Source organism: Xenopus laevis, chromosome 1S, assembly GCF_017654675.1.
Source record: "Xenopus laevis strain J_2021 chromosome 1S, Xenopus_laevis_v10.1, whole genome shotgun sequence".
Taxonomy (NCBI): Eukaryota; Metazoa; Chordata; class Amphibia; order Anura; family Pipidae; genus Xenopus; species Xenopus laevis.
This window is the reverse complement of record NC_054372.1, coordinates 189,506,332-189,529,955: the sequence shown is the minus strand read 5'-3', so window position 1 is coordinate 189,529,955 and position 23,624 is coordinate 189,506,332. Positions and strand designations below refer to the sequence as shown.

Here is a 23,624-nt window from a genome sequence, read left to right as displayed (position 1 = left end):
AATATCCTTATTATTTACAGTAGGGGGTACATTATCCCTTATAATACATGAGGGATACTCAGAGTTCCCTGTATAACTCAGCCTGCAGCCTTGTGCCTTTATGGTCACAGAACCCCTCAGTGACTTCTAATATCGGCCGGATTCCGAACCGAATCCTAATTTGCAATTGCAAATTAGGGTCAGGAAAAGAAAAAGTGGTAAAAAAATCTTCCTTTGTGACAAAAAGTCACGTGATTTCCCTACCCAACCCTAATTTACATATGCAAATTAGGATTCGACCGAATGCTGAAAAAGGCCGAATCCCGAACCGAATCCTGGATTCGGTGCATCCCTACTTATTATTTACTGTATGGTAGAAATTATCCCAAAAATGAATTTTGGTAGAGCAGTTCATTTCTTATATGTTATCTCCAGTTACTTGATGTAAGACAAGAATTATATCATTGTAATTACAATGTATACTCATTTTTGAATGTATAGAGTTGCATGACAACCAGCACGTAATCCTGGGAGATATAAAGACCCCAGACTTTGATGACCTCCTTGCAGCCTTTGATATCCCTGATATGGTCGATCCTAAAGCAGCGATTGAGTCTGGCCATGAAGATCAGGAAAGTAGCATAAAGCAAAATTCTCAAGAAGACGGCGATGCGCATGCCACATCGTCCTCTGATGTTGGAGTAAGTGTTATTGTTAAAAATGTAAGGACTATAGACTCAGAGACCTCTGAAAAGTACCATCATTCTCCTGCCAATGGTTTGCACAACGTGTTTCTCACAACATCAAATCTAGAGAGGTTCAACAAGGAGGACCTTAAAACTCTGAAAAATAATGCTGATACTTTACTGAAGGCATATTCCTTTAATCAGTTCAGTCCTATCTCTAGCGCTGAAGAGTTTGACGAGGAGGAGAAAATTGAAGTGGTGGACCCACCTGATGGGGAAGCCTTAAAATCCATTTTCAGCAGCAATATATTGGAAGATTCAAGTGTTGAGAAGATATTTGAAAGTGGCAAGATGCATTCAGGGGACCATTTCATCAAAGCTGGCATAGCCCTCCAAGGCAGCCTAGATAAGAATAAATCCAGTAAAAGAGTTTCGGAAGCAAGTGCCATCAATTTTAGTCTATATGATACAATTAAAATCCGGAAACTAGATGAGAAACTTAAGGAAAGTGCCCAGAGGTTACTGTTGGAAACAAAGGATAATAAAAAAATAGACACAGAAAAAAGTGAAGCCAACGGTGGGACTATCTCACAGCTGAGAGTAAAGTCTTCTGAAAAACTTTCTTCTTGCATTGCTGCCATTGCTGCACTTAGTGCTAAGAAAACAGTGTGCAATCTAAAGGATCTAGAACCCAGTTCTGGAAGAGCATCTCCAGTGCTAAAAGAAGGTGAGAGTAGCCCCATGTCTGCTGATAAATCTCCAGATTCCCAGTTAACGATACAGAATCTTATAGACAGTACAAAGAAGGTTCAAGCAAAGCAGCCAGACAGCCCAGGAAGTATGTCAAGTGATACTAGTAGCAAGGGTTCCCCTTCTTCATCTGGTGGCTCAACTCCTGCCATTCCTAAAGTCAGAATTAAGACCATCAAGACATCTTCTGGTGAAATTAAGAGGATGGTTCCAGAGTGCTGCCTGACTTTGACAGTGAAGAATTAAAAAAAATTCTAGAACCAACATCTCCTGTGGTGGTTTCATCACTCTTACCATCTCCTTCCTCTAGTCCTGTTCTTGCCTCGCCAACTAGAGCATCCTTGCAACCAGCCATAGACTCTCCGGTGGCATCAACAGATGTCACCCCAAAACAAGTGACCATTAAACCCGTAGCCACTGCGATCCTACCAGCGTCAGCTGTCAAAACAGCCGGCTCACAAGTGATAAACTTAAAGTTTGGTAACAATACTGCAGTGAAAGCCACTGTAATGTCTGCTGCATCTGTTCAAAGTGCCAGCAGCGCAATTATAAAAGCTGCCAATGCTATTCATCAGCAGACTGTGGCAGTTCCTGCATCAAGTCTTGCCAACACAAAACTTGTGCCAAAGACGGTGCATTTTGCCAATCTCAACCTTTTGCCTCAAGGTTCTCAGACCTCTGAGCTCCGCCAAGTATTAGCTAAACCACAGCAGCAAATCAAACAGACTCTTGTTGCGGCAGCACCAACAATGCCACCCAAAAAGGTGTCTAGAGTCCAGGTGGTGGCATCTTCCCACAGCTCTGCGGTGGAAGTCTTCAACAAAGTGTTGAGTAGTGTTAACCCTGTTTCAGTGTATGTTCCAAACCTCACTCCACCAGCCAGTGCTGGAATTACCTTGCCAACCCGAGGATACAAATGCCTGGAGTGTGGTGATACTTTTGCACTAGAAAAGAGTCTTCTCCAGCATTATGACCGCAGGAGTGTGCGAATTGAAGTGACATGCAATGACTGCTCCATATACTTAGTTTTCTACAATAAATGTAGTCTTTTGTCCCATGCACGTGGCCACAAAGAAAAAGGAGTTGTGATGCAGTGCTCTCATTTAATCCTAAAACCTGTCCCTACAGACCAGATGATTGTTTCTTCCCAGACTAATGCTTCTACAAAAATGTTGGCTACTCGGCAGAGTCCAGTGGCTGTTGTGGCCCATACGTTAAACAAGATACAGCCTGGATTGCAAGGGCCAGTAATATCTGCTCCGAGCAGCGCCCCAGTTGCTCCCGCTATGCCTTTAGATGAAGATCCAGCAAATCTGTGCCGACATAGCCTCAAATGCTTGGAATGCAGTGTAGTGTTTCAGGATGAAATGGCACTGGCCACACACTATCAACAAACTTCCGATGCCACTGCACAAGTAAGTGGCCCCCTTTTTGGTTGATTACCATAATCATTTTCTGTGTCCCTGTAGAAAGACTATTAAAAAGGTAGTTAAAATGACCTTTCTGTGTATGCAATATTCTAAGCCAATATGCCATTTTTGTATGATTTTTAAATTGATTAGTTGGCGTCACTGTGTTCATGAGGGGAAAGCAGGGGGCAACATGTAGGTTCCCTCCCTCACACCAACTACAAGCAGTGTCGGACTGGGCCAGCGGGACACCGGGAAAAAACCCAGTGGACCCTGGCCCTCATAGGCCCAGACCTGCTTCCCCGGTTGCCCATTAAAGAAATAAAATGCATTACTGCACTCGCACAGGCACACAGCACAACATGTTCGTGCAGGCGTACAGCTCAACATATACGGGCAGCGAGCCAGAGAATTGAAGGCCAGTAGGGGGCCTCTGGGGACTGCAAGGAGGGCCATTCATTTGCAGCCCTGGCAGGCCCTCAAGGCTTCTGTCCGACCCTGCATACACGTCACCAACTTGCACAAGTTAGGGAGTGCTGGTGGGCACAGGCCTCAATAGAGCTCTCTCCTTTCCCCCAGCCCTATGGTGCTTCACTTAGCAGCTAGTCCTAGCCTGATTTCTAATCCAGAGCTACAGTAGCTGCAGTCAAACCCTGGACTCAAGTGCTTTTAGCATTACAACTCTTCCACCCTCTTGCACTTGCATCTGATAAATTACCCCTTAGTGTCCCTTATAGTTAAACGCATCTGATAAATGACCCCATATTGTCGTGGTCATTGTCCTTGACAACCAGAAACCATTTTTGGTTACAGGCTTTAAAAAGGCAGAATAGTTAAAAAAACATACAAAATAAATAAGAGTCATTGAAATTTTTTTTAGAATAGGTGCCGCTATAAAAGTTAAATTGACATCCCTTTCAATTAACAGTGTTTCTTGTTTAATTGTATTGTAATTTCAGTATGCTTTTTGAAACTCACTCTCGTGGCAAACCAGAGGCTCTGGTAGGGATGCAGCCCTAGGTATAGCTATATAGTGATATAAATGGTAATGCATTTAAAAAAAAAAAAAGTAGGAAATTATTTTTCCTAGTAATTTTGAGAAAGTCTCTAGAGCAGTCATCGCCAACCAGTGGCTCTTGAGTAGTGATGAGTGAAAATTCCAAAAAATTCACAAACCGCAAAAAATTCGAAAAGCATTGAAGTCAATGGGCATTAAAATTTTTGACGCACATCAATTTTGACGCGAGCGTCAATTTTTATATGTGCGACTATTTTGTCCAAGTGCATTAAAGTCAATGGACGTCTGAATAATTTTGACCCGCGACAATTTTATGCGCACTACAATTTTGACTCTGTTTGAAAGAAAAAATTGTTGCGGCAGATTTTTAGACAGCTAATTTCTGCTGCAGTTTCGCAAATTTATTTCCGGGCGGAGAAACGCAGAAATTCGTGCAAATTTATTTGCCCATCACTACTCTTGATCAACATGTTACTCACCATGCTGCTCTCACTGGCCTTAAAGCAGGTGCTTATTTTTAAATTTCAGGCTTGGAGGCACTTTTTAATTGTATAAAAACCAGGTGCATTGCCAAACAGAGTCTCTTGTAGGCTGCCAGTCCACATAGGGGCTACCAAATAGCCAATCACAGCCCTTATATGGAATCCCTAGGAACATTTTTCATGCTTGTGTTGCTCCCCAACTCTTTTTACATTTGAATGTGGCTCATGGGTAAAAAAGGTTGGGGTCCCCTGCTCTAGAGCATGCAGATGGACATATAGGAACCACCTAATCTGCTGGAAAAAAACATGTAGGGCAGTTGCTATAATTTAGTCCATGTTCCTGCACAAATTTGCATTTTTTATACTGAAAGTGTGGAACAGCTACGGGAATGTTTGCACTGACAGCATCTGATGTGAATGGTGTGCTGAAGTAAGTGAATGTTAAAGGAACAGTTCAGTGTGAAAATAAAAACTGTGTAAATAAATAGGCTGTGCAAAATAAAAAAATGTTTCTAATATAGTTAGTTAGCCAAAAATGTACTGTATAAACGCTGGAGTGAACAGATGTCTAATAAAACAGCCAGAATCCAACTTCCTGCTTTTCAGCTCTATAACTCTGAGTTAGTCAGCGACTTGAAGGGGGGCCACATGGGACATTTCTGTTCAGTGAGTTTGTAATTGACCCTCAGCATTCAGCTCAGATTCAAAAGCAACAATTATGACCCAAGTTTCTGATTGGTTACTGCTTGGTAACCAGGGTAACCAGTCAGTGTAAACCAAGAGAGCTGAAAAGCAGGAAGTAGTGTTCTGGCTATTATGTTACACATCCAGTCACTCCAGTCTTTATACATTACATTTTTGGCTAACTAACTATATTAGATACATTTTTCATTTTTCACAGCCTATCTATTTACCCAGTTTTTATTTTTACACTGAACAATTCCTTTAATTCCATCTGTATGAACTTATTGGATCCTGGCTGCTCTTATAGTATAAATAGAAATAATAATAATTGTATAAAACAAAGTCTTATTTAGTATCATGCTGTGGTTTTACTTTGTAGAAAACCTGTAGTATCTGTATGATGCTGCTTCCTAATCCGTGCAGTTATCACTGCCACCAGAGGATTCACCAGCACAAATCACCTTACACTTGTCCCGAGTGTGGCGCAATATGCCGATCCGCCCACGTCGCAAAGAACTGCCTGCACTATACTCGCCGAGTCGGCTACAGGTAAATGCTAATGATGTTATATGCTAGTTCCCAGTAATCCGTATTTTTTTTTTCTAAAATATAATTTAATGGTAAAGTCATATTTCAGACAGTGGTACCTGTGAATGAGGTAATTTTGCAGTGATAGGTGCTGTATTTTGGGTACTGGATTATCTCTGATGTGGCACTTTACACCTCTGGTGGTTTAGTTGTAGGCACTGTTAGTAACGTGATTGCTTTGGGATGTCTGGGATACAAAGGCAGTGCTATCATTGTCCATCCCAGGGACTGTGTATACAATAGTTCAAAGAACATAGATGATCAAGCACACCAGGTTTTTTCACCATCTGCTATTTGCTGTGCCTGGTCTTATGTTTTCCTAAATAGTCGTGGCTGCACAGTGAAACTGGACACTGGGGATAGATTATTACATCATACAGTATGTACAAAGGAGCAGCTAACTCCTTGTTTGTGTGCTGGTTCCCTTTGTACATTTATACATAATAGTATTTAATGTAGAGGTTAGAAGAATACTGATGCACCCTGAAGCTTCTCCTAGGACACATTTTCATTCAAGATATTGTCATCTTGCTTAGACTTCTGTAACTTACTGCTGTGGACCCCCCCTCCCCGTCTAAACTGACCCCACTCCAATCCATCATGAACACTGTGACCAGACTTATACCTCTCCTCCTGGTCCACAAGCATGGTCAGACTGGGCCCAGATCCATTCCCTGCTGAATCTTCTTGCAGAATCTCCCTGCCACGACCTCCCTTTATTGGGCAGGTTGCGGCAAATACAAAGTGCGCGCATGTGTGGTGCGCCAGGGCGCCCAGCTCAGCAGGGAACCCGGAGGGGGGGCTCTGCAACAGCAGCCCGGTGGGCCCAGGCCCCCCAGTCCGACCCTGTCTACAAGTGCCAGTTCCTGCACTGGCTGCCTGTCATGTACAGGATTCAATTCAAGATTCTAGTAAGATTTTGTACTATACAAAGTGCTCATCAGTGCTGCACCATTATATATATATATATATATATACACCCTGAAAAAATAGTCCACCCCCAGATGTATCCTTTGGTCTCCACATGAGCTTCTTTCTCTCCACCTCACCTCCTCTATTACTGTATCCAGGACTTTTCACTTGCTGCACCCATCCTATAGAAATGCTTTGCTCCATCCCATTAGACAAGTGATCCCCAACCAATGGTTTGCGAGCAGCATGTTGTTAACCAACCCCATTGATGTTGCTTCCAGTGGCCTCAAAGCAGGTGCATATTTTTGGATTACTGAGTTGGAGGCAAGTTTTAGCTGTGTAAAAACCAAGGCTATTGACAAACAGAGCCTCATGTTGTCTGTCAATTATTACCCAGCCCTTATTTGGCACCCAGAAACTTTTTTCATGCTTGTGTTGCTCCCCAGCTCTTTTTACTTTGAATGTGGCTTAAGGGTGAAAAAGTCTAGGCAAATCTGCATTAGACACTCTCAGAGGCTGTCACGTAAAACGTACCTCATCATCAGTGGCGTAACTAGACACCTAGGGGCCCTGGTGCGAAAATTTGCAACTGGGCCCCCCCCCCCAAAACTCATAGAAGGATGGCATTTCCATGTATAAATACACCAAAACTAATAGAAGGATGGTACAGTTGCAATTCCATGTATAAATACCCCAAAACTCATAGAAGGATGGTGCGGTGGCATTTCCATGTATAAATACTCCAAAACTAATAGAAGGATGGTGCGTTGGCAATTCCATGTATAAATACCCCAAAACTCATATGTAAATGACACAAATGCAACCTTACACATTACATCAAGGAAAGGGTTAAACAACAGAAGTCAGTGCAATACATGTGATTTGTATACTTACCAGGCATTCTTTCTACACTGATAGTCTGAGAGGAGGTAAATCTGTGACTCAGAGTAGAGAAGGACCATCCTTAAATCCTGCCTGTCAGCTGAGTCCAGGACGCATAACTGGCGACTTTTTCCCTGCCTCCCATTACACGTGGCGTGCAGCTGAGGTCACACAGGGCATCTCATGTGCACACGCGCTCTAATCCCCACCCCTCTTAGTCTCCCACTGTTTCCAAGTGCCTGTAAAGAACGGGAAAAAAGACAAAAAGAAAAGACACTTTTGACTGTGTACTTTCCCTCCCTGGACACGGGCCCCATCGGGGGTGCAGAGGCCATGGACCCTGGTGCACCCCTAGTAGTTAGGCCACTGCTTATCATTCAAGTCTATAACTTAAGCAACTTGACCACCCACCAGCCCTCTACTCTTTGCTCATATACTCACTACTGGTATTCATCTCTTACTCTGCACTTACAATCACTCTTACTATCTAACAGAAATCTTACACACTGGCTACCCTCACTGTATGTCTCACTTCTCTTCCTCTCCCTCTCTCTTCCTCTCACGAGCAGAGCCCTCTCCTTACTGTCTCCTGATATTATCCAATTTTATCTGTAAATCGCTTTTCCAAAATGTTTGTTAATATAAATTAACCATTTGGTCTTGTATTTGTATAATGAAAGCTCTATATATATATATATATATATATATATATACTGTAATAATAATAATAATATTAATTTCCTCATTTAGTAAGACAAAGAGAAGGACAAACAAAAGACAGCAGAGTATGTACATTTGCATGTCTAATTAGTGGGTTATAATCTAGTTAATCATTCACTCTGTATTTATAATTATTTTCAGGTGCTTGCACTGCAGTGCTGTATATTCAGAGTTGACTGCATTAAAATGCCATATCCAAGTGTCCCATTGTGAAGTCTTCTGTAAATGTCTGATGGCATTCAAGTCTGTGCCCAGCACACATTCCCACGCCTACACCCAGCACCCTGGTGTGAAGCTAGGAGAGCCCAAGTAAGTACGGCCATTTATATGTTGTTGGGAAATGGGGAATCTAATAAAAGGATTTACTGTATTGCAAGACCTTTGCTCCCAAATTGCATTTTGTTTTCATCTGCTGAACAGGCACTGAATAATGACAAGGGTCTATTTACTTACACCCAGCAAAGAAGTTCCATAACACTAGGGGGCACATTTACTATTGGTCGAATATCAAGGGTTAATTAACCCTCGATATTCGACCATCTAAGTAAAATCCTTCGACTTCGAATATTGAAGTCGAAGGATTTACCGCATTTACTTCGATCGAAGGAAAAATCGTTCGATTAAATCCTTCGAATCGAACGTTTCGAAGGATTTGAATCCATCGATCGAACGATTTTCCTTAGATCAGAAATTACTTAGAAAGCTTATGGGGAAGGTCCCCATAGGCTAACATTGGTGCTCGGTAGGTTTTAGGTGGTGAAGTAGGTGCTCAAAGTTTGAAATTCGAATAAAATTTATTAAGAAAATCTAAGTTTTTTTTCCGGGCCGAATAGGCCGTTTTCGTCGAATCGTACAAATCAAAGTAACATCCCATTCGATCGAATTCAATTCAAAGTTTTTCCTAAAAAAAACTTTGATTTTTCAAAGTCCAGCAATTGACTCCTAATGGGTTCTAGGAGGTCCCCCATAGGCTAAAACAGCAATTCGGCAGGTTTTAGATGGTGAATGGTCGAAGTCGAATTTTGTAAAAAGACAGTACAATTTTTTCAAGTTCGAATCGAATTGGGACTATTCCCTAGTCGAAGTACACAAAAAATAGCTCGAAATTCGAATTTTTTTTCAGACTTAGGGGACAATCCCCTCTGCTGATTTGATGCTCGTTGTGCCTGCACCCAAATAAATAGTCTTGACTTGGGTGAAGACAGATACGGCAGAGTTTTTTTAGTAGACTTAAGGTGTGGAGATACAAATTATGGAAAGATCCCTGATCCGGAAAACCTCAGGTCCCGTGCATTCTGGATAACAGAACAGAATTTATAGAACTGAGCAGAGAAGCATCAGGAGATGCTTCCTGCATCAGTTACTTAACCTTCTTTCTGTGACTGCCAGGATAGAACAGCTTACGTTGCAGACTTGGGAAATAATCAGTGTAAAACTGCTCATATAATGGAAATAAAATTAATGTTAATGCAAATGCTCAAAAGAGCACTCTTTTACAATTTTATTTATTTTTTTACAATTTTCTACAATTTTACAGTGAGGGGCAGATTTACATAGGGTCGAATATCGAGGGTTAATTAACCCTCGATATTGGACTGCCGAATTGAAATCCTTCGTCCTTGATTATCGAAGTCGAAGGATTTAACGCTATTTCTACGATCGAAGGAATAATCGTTCGAACGATTCGAAGGATTTCAATCCATCGATGGAAGGATTTTCCTTCGATCAGAAAATTGTTAGGAAGCCTATGGGGACCTTCCCCATAGGCTAACATTGGCCTCAGTAGGTTTTAGGTGGTGAACTAGGGGGTCGAAGTATTTTTTAAAGAGACAGTACTTCTACTATCGAATGGTCGAATAGTCAAACGATTTTTAGTTTGAATCGTTCGATTCGAAGTCGAAGTCGTAGTCGAAGGTCGAAGTAGCCTATTCGATGGTCGAAGTAGCCATATTCGACCATTCGAAATTCAAAGTATTTTTTCTTCTAATCCTTCACTCGAGCTAAGTAAATGGGCCCCTGCTTGGGTCCTATATATTCTTAATCTATTCTATTTTATTCTCTTTTTCTTTTCATTTTTCTATCTATTTATATCTATGGTATTGTATTATTTTTGTAAAATTTGTTTAAAAATAAAAAAAAAGTAAATGGGCCCCTGAGTGTTGTGTGTGGGTATATGTCCTGTTAAAACAATCACTTCATTTTAACTGTTTTTCTATAATAGCAATAATTCCTCTTGAATAAATACCCAGTTTCTGGAGTTAGTACCATTCCTTATCAGAGCTGGTGAGCAGTGCAGTCTGTTGTTTAACCACAGCAGAAAGATAATATGACCCCTTGGCATTTTGTGGGGCCATAGCTATTTCCTTATTACAACCTTTATATCAAAACCGTTGGAGGCAAAAACAACATTCAGAAGAATTAATTTTACACTGACGTGGTAAATGTTTATCTTTCTTCCCTCCGTTTGCAATTTAAGTTTGCTGAGGGCAAAAAGGCCATCTTAGCCATCTGTCTTTAATTGTTTCTTACGTTATAAGGGTGTTGTTCTCTCCATAATGTCCCTGATATGGAGCATGTGGAAGATGGGAGCTTTGGGAAATAGAATTAAATATATCTATATGCAATTAAGATATAAGGAAACGGTACCCGCCCTTCACAACAACACAGACACTGTCCCCTCACCATATCACGGGCACATGTCCCCAAGAAATAAAGTAACACACAAGCCCTATAGGGCTACAATACTGGCCACTCACAGTATATAAGGCACTGGCTATTGATAATACTATAAGCGCACTTTTATTAGAATAGATATCTGTCCCTTTAAGTAGTTTCACAAATTGGTTCTATACTAATAAAAGAGGCACTTCTTTTTCTTTTTTTGGACAACACAGATTTGTCCTACACAAAGCAGTAGCACATTTTTTATTTATTTATTTTTTTTTAGGATAAAGAAACACTAACACTACCCCTCACAACAACTGACACTTGCCCCACATAATATCACTAATACTATTCTTAGAGGAGTATAGGCACATGCCGCCTACATTAAAAGAACACCAAGAACTATTATAGGTACCACAGGTTTTCTGTTTTCCTCCGACCAATGTGTACAATAATGTGGATATTATCTATTTGTTATAATAATGAAGCCACGCTGGCGAAAATTAGTCACTTCGCCCTTTAGTAAATTTGCCCCTATGGGAGATAGCCTTTCCGTAATTCAGAACTTTCTGGATAATGGGATCCGGATAACGGATCCCATACCTGTACTTCTTTTCTATAGCTCTTTATTGTTTTAACATTCAGTAGAGCCATGGGCTTCTCTCTCAACGTGATGATTGTTTCCCTTGTGTTGGTTCTGTCACACAGTGTAGAGCTAATAAAACGATTCATAGGAAGAACTGCCAGGCATGCGGTGAATTAAATTGTATCTTTCTCTTTAAATAACTATTATACATCAAGATCCTGTTAGAAGAAAATGAGAATATTCATTTCCCCCAGCTTTACTGTGAGGAGAGAAATTACCAAGAAGCAAAGAACCTTCCTTTATCCTTTTGTTTCGAAGAGGAAACTTGTTCCTAATTCCCATTTAAGTGAACAGGAGGTGTACTGTGTTGCCATTATCCTTATAGCTAAATTAGACAAAAAGGCCAGACGCAGTCAAATAATTAATATAAATAAGTCTTGCAAATAACACAGTTAGGGGCCGATTCACTAACGTCGAGTGAAGGATTCGAAGGTAAAAAACTTCGAATTTCAAAGTTTTTTTTGGGCTACTTCGACCATTGAATGGGCTACTTCGACCTTCGACTTCGAATCGAAGGATTTGAAGTAAAAATCGTTCGACTATTCGACCATTCGATAGTCGAAGTACTGTCTCTTTAAAAAAAACTTTGACCCCCTAGTTCGCCATCTAAAAGCTACTGAAGTCAATGTTAGCCTATGGGGAAGGTCCCCATAGGCTTGGCTAACTTTTTTTGGATATTCCTTCGATCGTTGGATTAAAATCCTTTGAATCGTTCGATTTGAAGGATTTTATCGTTCGATCGAAGGAATTATCCTTCGATCGTTCGATCAAACTATCTGCGCTAAATCCTTCGACTTCGATATTCGAAGTCGAAGGATTTTAATTCCTAATCGAATATTGAGGGTTAATTAACCCTTGATATTCGACCCTTAGTGAATCGGCCCCTTAATCTATACTATTCTGACTCTATTTAGAGGCTATCAAAACCAGAATATAAATTATAGTTTATTAATATATTATTACATCATATGTAATAGCCTTACGCGTTTTTAGCACTTACGGACACTAAGGGGGTTATTTATTAAAGTCCGAATGGCAAAAACTCCAAAAATTTCGGGATTTATTATACCCCGAGGAAGAAAAAGGTCAGAATCCGAAAATCCTTCATCTCAGACCTGCCGAGGTTGTATATAAGTCAATGGGAGAAGTCTCGAAGATATGCTGATCTGTGCTGAGTTTCGTGCATAAATCGGAAGATTTTGTGGTATTTGGGCAACAATCTGAAAAGAAATCAGATTTTTCAGGTGAAAAATCCGAAAAACAGTATGATTCAAAAAATTGTTATGATTTGCACGATTTTTTCAAGTTATTTTCGGAACTGGAATTTTTTGGGAAAATGGATTAATAAATAAGGGGAAATACTCTGAATAGGTCGGAGTATATTTTAAAAGATAAATTCGGATTTTGATAAATAACCACCTTAATCATTAACTAAAATCATAGGTTTAGCCTATGATTAAGTGCCCGCAAGTGCAGGGGTGATCCTTACCCCAAGGCCGCCTCACGTGGCTTTCGACCTGCCGGCTACCTCTCCCCCCACTCATTTATTTATTTTTTGATGGGGGGATCCAGCACAGCAATTGCCCCTCGCCACCCCTCCCTTACTTATCAGTATGAAGGCAACAGAAGACACAAGCGTTAAACATTAAGTGCCCCCCTACAAGTTAATAAAATAAGAACTTTGGTGCCCAGGGCTCCCCTACAAGTTTTGATGGTCAGGGCCTCCTACAAATTAAAGAAAAAAATTGGCGGCCAAGGACCCCCTACAAGTTTAAGAAAAAATATTGGTGGCCAGGGCCCCTACAAGTTATTGAAAAAAAAAACATATTTGGCCAGGGCCCCTACAAGTTTTTTAAAAAAAACATTACTGGCCAGGGCCCCTACAAGTTATCAAAAAAAACACATTTGGCCAGGGCCCCTACAAGTTAGAAAAAAAGAAAACTGCACTTACCTTAGCCAGGGAGTTCAGATGCCGGTGCTCTGATTCGCCAGTGAAATGTAAGTCCCGGTAAAGCAGCGATTGAATATAGTAGAGGGGAGGTTCAAACTTCACCCATCCAATCCCCATGCAGCTTTGCTGGGACTTCACTTCATGGCGAATCAGAGCACAGGAAGCAAGATGCAGTTATCAGAGCTCCAGCCCGCCCCTTCCGAAATCTGCAGAGCACTGATGGCAGAGGTCCGGCTCTGCAAGTAAGTGCAGCGCTGTCCCCCCTGTCGGCGGCCCTCCCAACACCTTTAATGCTAAGCTTGTAAGGGGGTGAAATGTGAATTGTTTAGTAATGGTTAATATATAATTAGTTTGGCCACTAGGTGACAGTGAGTCATAAGTTAAACTGTGAAGTGTGAGATTGTTTGTAATGAAAAGTGATTAAAGTATACAGGACCAGGAAATACTGAATAGTGAATGACGATGTCCCTGCGGATTGGATCTCTGGCGAAAATTCGCTAGCGTTAGCCACTTCGCCCTTTAGTGTATTAAGTTTACAAGCTTATACCCTATTCCTAAATCTCACTGGAAATGATCCATATGTCTATACTGTATGTCTATTTACAGAGATTAACAATGCCCTAAACTGCTAATTGTAAAGCTTTTTAAAAAGGCAATTTACCCTGATTACAAAAAGAAAGATTGAGAAATAAAGGGGTGGGTGCCATACAATATTGTATTGTCATAAAACTGCAAAATTGTGCATAGTGTTGTTTTTCTGCAGCAAATAGAAAAGAGAAGCCTCGTACTACCTGTAAACTGTTATATTCAACATTTACACTCAAAATAAAAAAAAAAAGTCAATCCAGGATTGCGCCCAGTGGGCTGTGTTCTGTTTGACACCGCTATCATGAAACCTAAATGAACTGCCAAAGGCACGAAGACTTCTAAGTTCAGCTTTTTCACACAATTTCGATTTCCCAATTTTGTTTTAGCCCAGCAACAGGTAAAGATGAAACAACAACAACAATACGGAGGTTATTTATCAAAGTCCGAATTTATCTCAATATTTTCTGAAAAAAACTCCGACCAAATCCACATGGGTTTTTTGGGCTTATTTATTAATACAGTTTCCCGATAATTTTGTTTGCTGGAAAAAATCCAAAAAATCGTAAAAAAAAAAATAGTTTCTCAAGATTTTTTCGTATTTTTCATCCGTTTTTCACGATTTTTTCAGATTTTTCACTCGAAAACTTTGGGATACTGCCAAAAACCCAGCGCACATCAAAAAATCATTGGGACTTCTCCCATTGACTTATATGCAACCTCGACAGGTCTGAGATGCCGGATTTTCAGATTCAGACTTTTCCATCCTTGGTGATTTTTTTAAAAGTCAGATTTTATAACAAAAAAAAAAATCACAAATTTTTTGTGATTTTTGCACAGGAGTTTAGTATATAACCCCCTTAAATTGTAAAGATCCAAATTATGGAAAGTTCCGTTATCCGGAAAGCCCCAGGTCCCATTCAATCTGGATAACAGGTCCCATACCTGTACTAAACTAACTGTGAATGTTGGCCTTGGATATTACGCTTGGTCAAGAAATCATCCAAGCCATCGTTAATAGTATTTATAAAACAACTTGACCCCACAGAACAATCCACAACCTCCCTGTCCTCCCTGTTAAGAACCATTTTTGCTTCTTCCAATGAAATTTCAGTTATTCAAATCTAAAGGGGGGCATCTCTGATCTTTAATATTTCCTATGTGAAAAAGATCCCTTGCTATCCGTCTGTATCCCTTGCTATATGTCCTCTATTGCATAATTCCTATATACAGTATATTATTCCAACTATGTATTCCCCAGAAACCAAGTTGCAAAACTTTGTTTTGTTTTCCAGAATTATCTACAAGTGTTCTAAGTGTGACACAGTATTCACCATGCAGCATTTGCTGTTCCGCCATTTTGATCAACATCTAGAACACCAGAAAGGGTCTGTATTCAAGTGTCCGGACTTCTCGCTGATTTATGCACAGAAACAGTTGATGATGGACCACATCAAGGTAAGGTGAAGTTGGTCTGGTGTGACTCAGTTTGGAAGATGAGTTTAATTACTTTTAGGGACGGATTTATTAAGGGTCGAATTTAAAATTCTAATTCACATTCGAATTATGACATTTTTGTTCATGGTCAAAACTGTCAAAGTCTATGGGAGAGATCCAGTGACCAATTTGGAGATGTTTGTAGCCTTCCTGATATTTAAAACATTTTTTTGGAGAAAAAACTTGAAACAAGTTTGGTCGAATTCGATTTATTACATGATCCTGAAGGATTTCGAAGTATAGGAGTAGCTGGAAGTTGCTTCAGCATTAGGAAAACCACCAGTCATATTATATTGTAGTGCTGTGGGGGTACCCTGTTCTTCCCCCTTCATCAATAAAGTATAGTTTTGGAATCCCATTACTAAAACCTCTTAGAATTAATTCTCTATTCATAAACCCTCTAGGAAACCCTGCTCACCTTTTCTCCTACACCAACCCCCCCCCCCTTCATTTGCCTTTACCTACAGGTACACCCTTGAGAAAACTCCCAACCATAAATATTTGGGTTGAAGGTTTCAGAAAGATTTTTCAGGTTGGGGAAAGATCAATCAGTGTTTTGTTTTTGAATCTAATGAAGTGTCAAGGCAAGGCAAGGTATATTTCAATTAGACTATTATTAGACAATATTTTTCTGCACTATAATTGTTATATTTCAATCCCAGTATGGGTTATTTTTAAAAAAAATTACTGTTCAATCAAACTTTTGAATTGTGTGGTTTCATCCCTTTCTTTGCAGTCCATGCATGGGACACTGAAGAGTGTTGAAGGTCCTCCAAAACTTGGTGTAAACTGGCCTCTGAGCACTAAGCCCACCACCCAAAATTCAACTAGTCCAAGTAAGGCAGATCCCAAACAAGTGAATCAGACGGAGAAGCCAGAGGAAAAAAACATCTCCTTTTCTAGAAATGTTGACTCGACAGCGGTCAAGAAAACCTCAAATACAGGATGGACCTGCTGGCACTGTGAAAAGTTGTTCAACCAGCGAGATGTCTATATATCACACATGAAGAGAGAACACTGGAAGGTATGGGAATAACATTATCTTTTATAGTAAAAATACTGTTTCCCTGTGAACTCCACTCATTGCTTCAAGTCCCTGCCTGTGCTTCTCATTCATTGGACTGAGCTGTGCTCCAATTGAGTAGTTGACTAGGGCAGGCTAACTTCGCCTTCAAAGCAAGCATATGAATAGGTATCAGATAGTTTTGTGTTATTAAAGGAGAAGGAAAGTCATGGTCCACTTGGGGATGCCAAATGTTAGCGAGCACCACTGAGAGATCCTCTTCCGGCTTCGTCTTTCTTCTCAAAGCTGCGCATGCGCATTAGAGCGAAAAGCTGAACTTTAACGAAAAAGTTGGTTATTTCGTTCTACTGTGCATGCGTCTGCCCCGGGAAATTTGAAGAAAGAAGAAGCCAGAAGAGGATCGCTTTGTGGTGCTCAATGGAATAACCCCGGCCGGTGCAGTTTTCAGGTTTCAGGTAAATAAATACATTCATTGGGGCTGCCAAAAATTTGGCAACCCCAAGTGGGCTATGACTTTCCTTCTCCTTTAAACGTTTGTCTTAAAGGAGAAGGAAAGGTTAAAACTAAGTAAGCTTTATCAGAAAGGTCTATATAAATACACCAGTAAACCCTCAAAGTAATGCTGATCTGAGTCCTCTTTCAAAAGAAACACCACATTTCTTTCCTTCTATTGTAAGGTGACCAGATTTTCAGAGTGAAATCTGGGGACATAGCGGAAAATGGCGGCGCACGTAGTGCACGGCGGCAATTTTTTTAGGCCATGCCCACTGTGCAAGACACGCCCCCGCTAACCACGCCCATCTTACAAATACACCGTATGTCAATATATAAATGAACGCAGTGGCAATTCTGTGTATAATACCCCAGAACTCATAGTAGCTTGGCACAGAGATTATTTCATGTATAACTACCCTCAGAACTCATAGTAAATTGGCACAGAGATTATTTCATGTATAACTACCCCAGAACTCATAGTAAATTGGCACAGAGATTATTTCATGTATAACTACCCCAGAACTCTTAGTAAATTGGCACAGAGATTATTTCATGTATAACTACCCCAGAACTCTTAGTAAATTGGCACAGAGATTATTTCATGTATAACTACCCTCAGAACTCATAGTAAATTGGCACAGAGATTATTTCATGTATAACTACCCTCAGAACTCATAGTAAATTGGCACAGAGATTATTTCATGAATAACTACCCTCAGAACTCATAGTAAATTGGCACAGAGATTATTTCATGTATAACTACCCTCAGAACTCATAGTAAATTGGCACAGAGATTATTTCATGTATAACTACCCCAGAACTCTTAGTAAATTGGCACAGAGATTATTTCATGTATAACTACCCCAGAACTCTTAGTAAATTGGCACAGAGATTATTTCATGTATAACTACCACCAGAATTCATAGTAAACTCACACAGAGATTATATCTTTGATCCCTGCACTTCACGTGGAATTCTCTAATGCCAGCCAGCTTTGTGAGCAGTGCTGCTGCTGTGTCTTGCCACATTCCTTTCCTCCGTCCGTATCTGAAAGCAGTTCTGTGCAGCAGGAGGGGGCAGAGAGGAATTGAATTACACCACAGGAGACACGCAAGTGAAAATAATCATGCCTCAGTCCTTCGTCACAGCTTTCTCTGTGGTGGTGCTTCCGGATTGGCCAATTTGCATAGTGCAGTCTTCTGCTAGAAGGACCTGCAAAGCTGGCTGCCTGAATGCCTGGCGATCCAGGGATTTCACGGGGTCTTTTTTACCACACGGGGACGGCCAACGGGGACAATTTGCACGGGGACAGCAGCTCTGAAACGGGGCAGATCCCCGGCAAACGGGGACGAATGGTTTGTGTACTCATGGGCTTCTGTATCAGACTTCCTGTTTTCATCTTAAACCTCCAGGGCTAGGGCTTGAGCATGCTCAGTTTGCTCCTCTCTCGCTCCCTGCTGTAATCTGAGCCCAGAGCTATGAGTGAGCAGGGAGAGACTCGGGCAGGAAGTGATGTCACACCAAGCTAATATGGCAGCTGCTATCCTAAACAAACAGAGAACACTTCAAGAGCTGTTTATTCAAGTATGGTAAAGCATTATGCAGAATAAATATAGTGTTATAGCTTGTACTATTGTGGCTAATCTATTGGCAATAAACTGCTTCAGTAGCATTCCTTCTCCTTTAAAGTGTACACAACCATTAAATTAACTGAAGTATCTATGTGTTTTGGGAGCGTTTGGAAGTCTTTTTTAAGTATCGCTGAAAGTGCTAACATTTTGGACCAGATTCAGTTCAATAAGAGAAAGAGAATAATATCATGTGAAAATTCTATTAAAGTCTATGCAGATATTTGCAACTAAATCAGATGTTTTTCCTCATGAAATAAATTGAATGTGAGCCTTTATGGTTAGGGGCGTAACTACCGAGTAAGTAGACCCAGCGGCTGCAGGGGGCCCAGGAGGTATAGGGGCTCCATGAGGCCATGATTCATATACAAATTTCAATATATATTGGTAAAACCAGCCAAACTCTAAACATTTTGGGGGGCCTGAAAATTAATTTGCTGTGGGACCCAGTTATATCTAGTTACGCCACTGTTTATGTTATTTGTTCCAATATGCCAGCCACCCAATGAAATGAGTGAAAAGTTCCCCTTGTATATCAAAGGGGACATTGTATTACATATAATATGTTAACATGCTTGGTAACTTTACTGTAAATAAATCAGACAGGCCAGAATTTCAGCACAATTTTCTTTTATTTGAAAGTGCTCTGCTCATTTAAGGCAAAGTTGCCAAGGACCCATTATGCCCCTTTTAATGCTGTGACATTTTTTTCTGACATCTTACAAACTACGAAGTGCTCACATTTTCCTTTTTCCAGTAATTTGAAGCTATGAATATTTAAAAGAAAAGCCGAAATTAAGAGCTGGCTGACACTTTGATTACAAGCTTGCGGGCACATGTGGAATAAACCCGGAGAGCTCTGTCTCTCTGGATATCGCACAATATTTTACACAAATTTATAAAAAAAACTGTGCAGTTTGGCAGCAGCTCACAGCAATAAGGGCGCTATAACTCTCATATATATATAACACATGATAATACTGTATATATAAATTCATGCAAAAAGAAAGCACATTCCACTTTTGCCAATGAATTTGCATTGCCCTAAACATTGTTTCTGACACACAGGGCCGCCATCAGGGGGGGACAGGGGGGACAAGCGTACCGGGCCCGGGCATGAAGGGGGGCCCGGCAGCGCTGCATTTTTTTGAAGATCCGGGCCCCCCTTACGAGCGCCCGAGCCGTACGTCTTGCCTCTTCAGTGCCGAATGCGGAAGTGCCGAAAAGCCGAAGCCGATGCGATGAAAAGACCCGAAGTCACGGAAAAAGCCGAAGTCCCGAAGTCACGAAGCGCCGAAAAGACCCGAAGTCACGAAAACAGCCGAAGCCGAAGTCCTGAAGCAGCGCAAAGACCCGAAGTCACGAAAACAGCCGAAGCCGAAGTCCTGAAGCGGTGAAAAGACCCGAAGTCACGAAAGGAGGCGAAGTTGAAGTACTGAAGCCATGAGTTCAATTCTACTGAACACCAGTTTGTGTTTTTTTTTAATCCCCTGGCCACCAATGTATTATTTTAATATTCTATAGGCCCCTGCCACCAATCTTTTTTTTAAAACTTTTGTTTTTGGGGCCCCAATTTTTTTTTTAACTCGTAAGGGGCCCCTTGCCACCATTGTTTTTTTTTGGGTTTTTTTTTTAAAAAAAAATTAATTTTCTTTTTGGTGGCCCCAAATTTTTTTAACTTGTAAGGGGGCCCCTGCCACCAGTTTTTTTTTTTTTTCAAAAAAAAATTATTTTTTTTTTAAATTTTTTTTGGGGCCCCAATTTGTTTTTAACTTGTAAGGGGGCCCCTGCCACCATTTTTTTTTTTTTCAAAAAAATTTTTTTTTCTCCAAATTTTTTTTTTGGGGCCCCAATTTGTTTTTAACTTATAAGGGGGCCCCTGCCGCCAATGTTTTGTTTTTTTTTCAAAAAAAAATTAATTTTTTTTCAAATTTTTTTTTGGGGCCCCAATTTGTTTTTAACTTATAAGGGGGCCCCTGCCGCCAATGTTTTTTTTTTTTTTCAAAAAAAAATTAATTTTTTTTCAAATTTTTTTTTGGGGCCCCAATTTGTTTTTAACTTAGAAGGGGGCCCCTGCCACCAATGTTTGTTTATTTTTTAGTTTTTTTTACATTTTTTTTTGTTGGGGCCCCAAGTTTTTTTTAACAGGGGGCCCCTGCCACCAATGTTTTTAAAAAAAAAAAATTTAAATTTTTTTTTTTGGGGCCCCAATTTTTTTTATAAGGGGGCCCTGACCATCAATAGCTTTTTACAACTTGTGTGGGGGGGGGGGTTACTTTTTTAGCGCTGATGTCTGTGTGGTCTTTTAACTGCGATGTGGGCGGGATATGGGGCGGAGCTTGGTCGTCAGTGTGGGCGGGGCCCAGGGGGCCCCAAAAATTTTGTTGTACGGGGCCCCGTGATTTCTAATGGCGGCCCTGCTGACACCTGTCCAGGCAACTTTTACAATATGTATATTGTGTTCTGATCAGTGTCGGACTGGCCCACTGGGATACCAGGAAAACTCCAGGTGGGCCCAGGTGTCAGTGGGCCTCATGCTGCTAAACATTTGGCCTATTTCATGGTCATTCCCTATTTCTGAAGAGGCTAAATAGATGGAATAATAAATTATAGTATGAAAAGAAAAGAGAAAAGCCTGAATGCAAAAAACCTGAAAATTTTTAGTATAGAATCCAAATTTTTTATGGAAAAAAAACACACAAATTTTATTATATTTATTATTATTTATTATACCCCGAGGATGGAAATGTCAGAATCTGAAAATCCTGCATCTCAGACCTGCCGAGGTCAATGGGAGAAGTCCCAAAGATATATTTTGTGCTGGGTTTCATGTAATAATCTGAAAATGTCATGGTTTTTGGGCAAAAATCCGAGTTTTCGGGTGAAAAATCTGAAAATTTTGAACGATATGATTTTTTTCCCGCAAATAAAATTTTCCAGAAAGTGAAAAAAACCTGTGCGGATTTGATCGGTGGTGTTTTGGGAAAATATTGAGATAAATTCAGACTTTGATAATTGTATCTCCCCGAGAATAGAGGGTGATTGAGGAGAGGAAAAATAATATTATTGAGAGTGGGCCCCAGGTTTTTTGGTAGTCCTCTAATCTAAGGTTTTTTGGTGATAAATTTGTGTTTTTTTAGTATAAAATCTGAATTTTTAGTGGAAAAAAAAAGAATTTTTCAGGAAATATACCCCAGGATGGAAAAGGTCAGAATCCGAAAATCCAACATCTCAGACCTGCCGAGGTTGCAAATAAATCATTGGAGAAGACCCAAAGATATCTTGATCTGTGCTGGGTTTCAAGCATTAATCTTAAAATGTCATGGTTTTTGGGCAAAAATCGGAAAAAAAATCGAAAGTTTTCGGGTGGAAAATCTGAAAAATTAGTATGATTCGTTTTTTTCCCATGATTTTTTGGGTTTTTTTTCCACAAGCAAAATTTTCAGGAAAGTGTATTGATAAATAAGGAGGAAAAAAAACCCGTATTGGATTTGGTCGTAGTTGTTTTCAGAATATATTGAGATAAATTCGGACTTTGATAAATGGGCCTCCCCAAGAATAGAGGGTGATTGAGGAGAGGAAGCATAATAGTACTCAGAGTGGGCCCCTGGACTAAGGTTTTTTTGGTGGGTCCCTGATCTAAGGGTTTTTGGTGAGCCCCTGATCTAAGGCTTTTTGGTGAGCCCCTGATCTAAGGGTTTTGGTGAGCCCCTGATCTAAGGTTTTTTGGTGAGCCCCTGATCTAAGGTTTTTTTGGTGAGCCCCTGATCTAAGGTTTTTTTGGTGAGCCCCTGATCTAAGGTTTTTTTGTGGGCCCCTGATCTAAGTTTTTTTGGTGAGCCCCTGATCTAAGGTTTTTTTTGGTGAACCCCTGATCTAAGTTTTTTTTGGTGAGCCCCTGATCTAAGGTTTTTTGTGGGCCCCTGATCTAAGGTTTTTTTGTGGGCCCCTGATCTAAGTTTTTTTGGTGAGCCCCTGATCTAAGGGTTTTTGGTGAGCCCTTGATCTAAGGGTTTTTGGTGAGTCCCTGATCTAAGGGGTTTTGGTGAGCCCCCTGATTTAAGGGTTTTTGGTGGGCCCCTGATATAAGGGTTTCGGTAGGCCCCTGATCTGAGTTTTTTTTGGTGAGCCCCTGCTCTAAGGGCTTTTGGTGGGCCCCTGATCTAAAGTTTTTTTGGTGAGCCCCTTATCTAAGGGTTTCTGGTGAGCCCCTGGTCTGAGTTTTTTTGGTGAGCCCCTGATCTAAGGGTTTTTGGTGAACCCCTGGTATCCCAGTCCCAACTCTGATTTCGATGCTTGTGGCCTCGCTGCTTTCTTGATCTCTACCAGAAACGCACTGAAATTGTACATTTCTAACAACAAGTACATAGTTTACTAGATAAATGTGTATGAGTAGATCTTATTAATTAATAACATTGCCATTTTGCTGGAAGTCTGGCACACAGGCATAACTGGCACCCTATAACCCTGCTCTTTGTTAGTTTGTTTATTCTTTGATGCATTTCGACCGTTCAAGATGACATTACAAGTTTACTTCAGTTTGGAATATCTGATATCTCTCTCTGATATCTCTATGTTCCCTAGCGAATGAGGAATCACCCGTGTCCTCAGTGCTACAAGTCTTTCCGTTCTTCTCACAATCTGTCCCGGCACGACCGTATCAAACACAAAGGCATCAAGAAAGTCTATACCTGCACGTAAGTTCTGTATAAATATTAGCACATATGCCAATCAAAGGGGTTGTTTACCTTTGAGTAAATTTGTAGTATGATACAGAGAGAGAAATTCTGAGACAATTGGCAATTGGTTTTAATTTTTTATTATTTATGGTTTTTGAGTTATTTAGCTTTTTATTCAGCCACTAGCCATTTCAGCCATCTGGTTTCTAGGGTACAAATTCCCCTAGCAACCATGCATTGATTTGTATAAGAGACTGGAATATGAATAGGAGAGGCCTGAATAGAAAGAGGAGTAATAAAAAGTAGCAATAACAAGACATTTGTAGCCACACAGAGTATTTGTTT

The 23,624-nt window shown here is 40.4% G+C and overlaps 1 pseudogene; it reads left to right on the top strand.

The window, feature by feature from the left end:
• Window positions 1-467: 467 nt before the first annotated feature.
• Window positions 468-23,624, top strand: part of LOC108705449 — a 33,979-nt pseudogene continuing 10,822 nt past the window's right edge.